General features: G+C 38.6%; 1 protein-coding gene across 2 annotated transcripts in view; it reads left to right on the top strand.

Moving 5' to 3' along the window:
• NAB1 (NGFI-A binding protein 1) overlaps positions 1 to 6,439 on the top strand; it is a 32,044-nt gene that overhangs the window by 15,499 nt on the left and 10,106 nt on the right. The window lies entirely within an intron of this gene.

Raw genomic sequence — 6,439 nt, 5'->3', positions numbered from 1 at the left:
GTAGTTAGTCTGAAAAGCCAGCTATGAATAAAAGTTTTTTTTAACGATTCTGCCAATACATGTGCACTTACAACCTTCATCTTCATTTTGTTGTACAAAGCTTTGATGTCTAAACACTTGCACGTAAATGTAAGATCTGAAGAATATAAGCATACCAAAGGTTTACTCGCAACACAAGACCTGTAAATCTCCCATGTCATTCTGTTATGCATTGGGATTTCCTTTGACCTGTGTTGAATTTTCAGCATTATAAACTCAGAAATGAGACCTTAGAAAACCATATTAAGTCACCTAATCCACCTCCCTTGTTTAGTACGTACAGTTGGGTTATTCCCCACAATTTATTCTTTAGGGGGTTTTTTTGTCCAGTCTGATATTGGATGACATAAGAAGTGGAGTTCCTCCTGCTTCTCTTGGGAGAATAATCCACAATCGAGTAGATTTAACCATTAGGAAGTATTTTCTTTGTTCAGTAGCAGCTGGCAGTGGTAAAGCATCTGAAATAAAAATTAATCTCCTATAATTTGCTATTAGCAATTCACATAAAAACATGGCAAATATAGAAATCCAGAGCCAACACTTTAGGTTGCTTCTTGGGGGATTAGTTTTTTATGGCCACAGGTGCATTCTCACATAGACAGACTGGTGAAATGCAGGGCATTTTCTTAATTTTTGCAGTGTTCTTAGCTTAAAACTTCTGAAGAAAGATGTTCACTTTAATTCTACTTATTTTAAAATACTAGTAGTTTGAAATGCATATGAATTTCTTTTTATGGAAGATGATGTCCTAAACTACAAAATAATCATGTCTAAATCATGTTGCTGCTCTGTATAAATGTACCAAAAACACTTTTCCAATAATGATACTGTAGTGCCAACTAATATGCTAGAGCTGACAGAAGGAGGGCATTTTCTGCTTTACCATAATTCTTTACTGAATGTTCAGGAACCTTATCATGTACGAAGCATTTAGGCAGGGCAGTTATTTCACTATATAATAGACTGTGGCTCTTACTGTTCAGATTTCTGTCATTTTCCCCCTAAAATATGCAGTTAAGCTGTTGCACAAGCTTTCTTTGCAGGTTTATTAGAGAAACACATTTTTACTATTGATTTACTTCTTGTTGATAGTGTTTTTCTATAGAAAGGTGGAGGCATAAAGAGAAATTACAGAACTGTCTCTCCATTTTGCATCAGTGCTCTTGAAAGCTGTCCTGCCGCATGTCCTGTCCCTGAATATAGTAGATGAGATAGTATAGAGGGTTAACAGAAAGCAACTGACTTTTTACTTCTGGAGCTGTAAGGCCTAAGTCTGTATTTTTTTCAAAGGTAAATTCCCTTAGGCAGGGCTGGAACTCTGTGACCTGATCCACTATTACCTTGCTCATTAGGTGGTCATGTACCCTTTATAGAAGTATGGTGTAAAATGCTACTCTTCTGATTTTGAAAGGTTTTGTGCCCTTTTTGCATTGGTGTGGTCTGAAAGACGGTTTTACAAGATGACTTTTTATGGGGAGCAGGGAGAGAGAACTTGGTATTTTGAAGGTCAGGCCTGGGATGTGCTAGCAAAGATGTGTGGGCAAACTTGCACATTGCTTGGCTCCAGCCACTGTTTTAAATCCTTCCTCTTCTTGAGCACTGAATTCACACAAGCATTACAAAGAAACCAAATGCCACGAATTACATTAAATTACCTGTAAAAGCCTTTCTCTTCCCCCGTGTGGTCTCCCCCTTTTATTGATAGAGTGGGTGGGCAGGCTGTGGGAGAAAGTATACAAAGAAAAGAAAAAAAAATTCAAGAAAATGACAGGCTAAAGAAGCAGAGGAGGTGGGAGAGGGAATAGAATGAATTGGTTGGGATGGGATGCAGAATGAATGAAAGTGAAGTGCTGTGACTTAAATATTTCTTCTGGACAAAGAGCAGGAGGGAAGAATGAGGATGCAAGCAGCAAACCCTCCCACTCATCAGCCACCTCATTCCTTGAAGGTTGTAGTGGGGTGGGGATGCCCTTTATTTTGTCATCTCCGATGAATCACATTACTACTGACTCAAAGTGGTGAGCTGTTGTTTTGCCATGTCAGTCGCCGCTACAAGTCGCAGGTATATCACACAAAAGGCACAGAGACAGACAGAAACATGTACAGAGTGGCTATTCATCATTACTGCCTCTGTCATATGTGCTTGAAGAGATTTCCATTCCAAATATAGTATTGATAGAGGGGAGAGAAAAGAAAAGAGAAATTAAAAAGTTCCTGCTCTGCTTTGGGCTGATAATACAAAGGAATTGTCAGCTGAATAGAGGTGTTAACATGGGGAAGAATGGGAGAGCCTGTTAAAAGTTAAGCAGAGTTAAAAAGCTTAGTAGGAGTGTCCTCAGGGGCCCAGAGGTGAATGGGAGACTGCAGAGGAGACTCAAAGAAAACATCTGTACTTGATGGTAGCTCTGAGGTAGGGAGAGAAGAGGAAAAGCAGATGCCCACTGCCATTATTGCCAGGCAGGTTGGCAAAGTCAGGGCCAGCGCTATGGCACTGGGATTTCTGTTTCTCTCTCTCTCCTAGTTTAGAAGAAGAGACCCATTATAACCTGCTGCTTGTGTAGGAAAGGCATCATTAGAGGGAAAGAAAATACACATATGGGACTGAGAACGTCTGTTATAAGAAACCTTGTTTTATATTTTTTTAATAAAACTTACAAAAATATGTTTTATAAATTAATCTGTTCTCTTATTGCAAGCCACCCTGAGCCTTTGTTTGAAAGGACAACATAAATCAAGTAAATAAAACCACTTTTGAACACCCCCTTTAAAAGTAGCCAAATAATAATGTGGGGAAACATACACGTTACGAGTTCAGACCCCTGGTAAGAGAAACTGGAAGAGGTGAAATTAGCTAGGAGTAGGTCTTGGACAAGCATCCCAGTGAATAGCTTACCTCTTTAGTCCCACCCCATTCTTTAATCATAGGGCTCTGAAAAAAAAATACTGTGACTGAGCACACAACAGGAAAGGGGGTCCAGAATCAAACTGCAGTTGAAGGACAACATGCCAGGGTAATGGGAAGCAACAGAAACTTACATATGTTAAGAACCAGCTTTTGAAAAATGGCCTTCATTTTTACACTGGCATACAATTGGAGAGCTATTACATAGGACACAGTAACCTGATTCATGTAATCATGTCCAAGTGATACATTGTACATTCAAAGTTTTTATCTTAATACCCATTACACATGTGCATGCATGTATGTGGACACAATTCAGATCTTATTTTAAAGTGGCCAGCTTTTTGTAGAGCATTTCTAAATTTTGTTTCCAAGAGTGTGGGTTTGTGGGGAATTGTCATTGTTCCAAAGTGGTACAGATTGTGTTTTAATGCTAAGAATATATTGGGGGAGTAATGCTTTACCAAACAATTGGGGGTCTCATGCTTTTCTCAGAGGAGAAAGAGAGGCTTCACTGAAGTGTTTGGAGTTTCTTTGTGTAGAGGGGAAGCAGATCTCCTGGATTACTACAGTATTTGGGTATTTATCCTGCTTCTTGTGTAATGGTTTCTGGTCCTTGCTGAGCTCCATGCTGCTGTGACTAGACTGCTACCAGTACCCTAGTTTACTAATCTAAAGCTAGGTCAAGTATGCAGCATGGATGTGATATAAGATGTAATTGTAGTGTAGGCCACCATGTAGATTGTGCCTTTTTGTTAAGCAGCAGCACATTGTTCTGTAATCAACAGCAAAGGCTACCTTTTCTCCTTTCTGGATTATAAGGTCTCTGGGCAGCCAGTCTATGATTGCATATACATGCATGCATGTGCCTGAATAGAAGCAGCAAAAGATTAAGTTAATCCTCCTACCTAAATTTACCAGGGTGCATGTTACTTACGATGCATTTTACTAGAGTTATGTTTGTTTGCTTTTTAGATGCTACTTCTCCAGTCTCCTCTCATGTGTTTTAAATGCTCCTCCTACTGCCCTTCTTAGGGAATAATGATACTACCCTATTCCTTCAAATACCCTCAAATTTAAGATGTATTTTCATGTTTTAATACTCAGTTTAAGGAAAAAATGCTTTTCAGTAAAGATGCAGTTATATAAACTTTTATGTGCATGGGCAAGCTACTGTATTTATAAACATAACCACAATAATACTTAACTTCCTGGCAGTGAAATTCTGTATATACAGCAGCACAAAGTCTCCTAGTAATCCTCTAAGAGGGAGGAGAGTCCTGTTTAATATCTCTCAGACAGTGTTATCTTCTGTTCAGTCAAGGTGGTTATGTTACCTTTTGATTGGACTTGTTAGGAGTGAGATTAATTGATCAATAAATCCATTCCAGTTGCAGCTCAAAAGCTTTATTAGGATATACAATAGCAAAGACTTATTGGCACTAATAAAGACAATGCTTACGCAGCCTTGGATTCAGGAAGAACAGGTCTGCTGGCCAGGCGTCATGGCTTTCCCAGGGACTCTTGCTGAGTTGTTTTTTTTTCCTTCTGAGCTTTGGGAAAGGTCCAATTTGTTGCTTGCCCCAAGCCCAGTATTTATAGATGGTTGATTTGACATTCTAATAATTGATCTTTGATTGGTTTTATTTAAGTTTCTTTGTTTCACTGGAATTTTTGGAACTGGATGGAATCAGGTTCTAGTAGCCCTCGAAAATGGGTCAAGGGATCAACTTAGCTAAGGCTATTTATTTTTAGGTCTCTGACCCTAGTCTGTTAATCATCTGATAATCTTTACTTTAATGAAGATCTTGTTAATCAATTGAAATTTATATTTTTGAGAGAGCAGATTTCTTACCTTCTTTATGGCTTGCCTTTTGGTCCTTGTTCAGTTATTTACCAACTGTGGCCTAACAAGGCTGCTTTGCTCTTTCTATCCTCAAGGCTGCCTTTCTGTTTATAATCATTTGAACATGTTAGTAAAAATACATTTATTATAGCAAAGTAACTATTAATGCGTTTGGTCACTTTAGTTATTAATATTTTTGGATACAATTGTAATACAGAGTATTTAGGATACAGGCACTTGGCTTGCTGTTTGGTCATATTTCTGTAGTTTTGACTTGGGTTCGCTGAAAATGGCCAAGCTTATATCCACAGTTTCCCTGCAATTTGGTTATGCTTTGGATAGCATATGTTTGATGCTATTTGTCACCCATAGCTCATGCTTCATAGGCGTATGCCTGGCTACAGTTAGAAATGCAGTGCTTTTTTCTTTTTCTTTTTTTGTAAGGTGTGTGTTAGTCTGTAGAATCCTATGCTGTCTGCTCACACAAGAGAAGGATATATAGAGTCTTTGGCCAGTTAGCATTTAGCTGTTTTGTACTATTTGCAAGCCATTGGTGATTAATTAAAAAAAAAAAAAAGTTGATCTTTAAATGGCTTGTTCACCTAGACATCCAATGGCTGAAGCTGTGATATCGTCCTATCTGGACTAATACCCAGGTCTTCTTTGGGGTCATGCCGTGTTGTTTTTGTTTTTTAACTGGATTAGTTGTGTGTCATAAGCATCCCAGTTCCCTGCAGGGTTTTGCACTTAAAAACTATGTACGTGCTGTTCCACAGAGTATTATGTTATCTGCTGCTTCTCATTTCCTGTTGTGATCATTCAAATCTGCTTTTCTCTTACTTCCTGGCATGTCAAAAAAAATATAGGGATCTGGTCGGCATTTGCTGTCTGCCCAATCTGCTACTGTTTATTTGAACGGAGTGCAACAGTAGAGTGCTGATATTGTAAAAAGTTTGGCTGCATCATGAGAAGCCTTGCCACTCCATAAACCTCTCCACCTAACTCACCAAACCAAAGTACGAAGTTGCTTGTGTATTTGGAATTGCCAAGTGCATGCACCACCTCATAGGCTTTGGCATAAATCACACCTCGACTGGCAGGGGGGGGCAGCTTTTCCTAGTTTAGTTAAAAAGTAACTGATATTTATCTCAGTTTCTAAGGATCTTCCACATTTGATCTCTTGGGGGGGGGGGGGGTTGCATTGAGAAAATTTTGATTTTAATAGCCCTAATTTCCTGGCACAAGCTTCATTAACACCATACCTGCTTCTTCCTGCTCTGTTTCCACTTGTTTCCGCAAACTCTGCAACTTCTAGTTTAAAAGAAGTTGTATATTGCTAATGATAATCCACGACTCACACTTGTTCTAAAATGGCTGATTGTATGTTTTGGATGATTTTAGATCAGGCAGTCATCTTCATTTTGTCTGCTTTGTGGCAGTCATGTCATTTGTTGGTTTACTGTAACAAGTGTAGAATACTTATTTTATGACACCCGTTTAATTTTTCCTGTTTTATTTACTTGTTTTTTTTACTTTAAGACAAGCTATTTTTAGAGCAGATATCTGTTTAAAAGGTTCAGCTTTCCTATTTGAAGGAATAGGGCATTTTTCTGCTTTACGTGAGGATTGTTTGTACACTGTTAAGCAGCAGG

Source organism: Alligator sinensis, unplaced genomic scaffold (genome assembly GCF_000455745.1).
Source record: "Alligator sinensis unplaced genomic scaffold, ASM45574v1 scaffold351_1, whole genome shotgun sequence".
Classification (NCBI taxonomy): Eukaryota; Metazoa; Chordata; order Crocodylia; family Alligatoridae; genus Alligator; species Alligator sinensis.
This window is presented reverse-complemented; position numbering and strand designations above follow the sequence as displayed.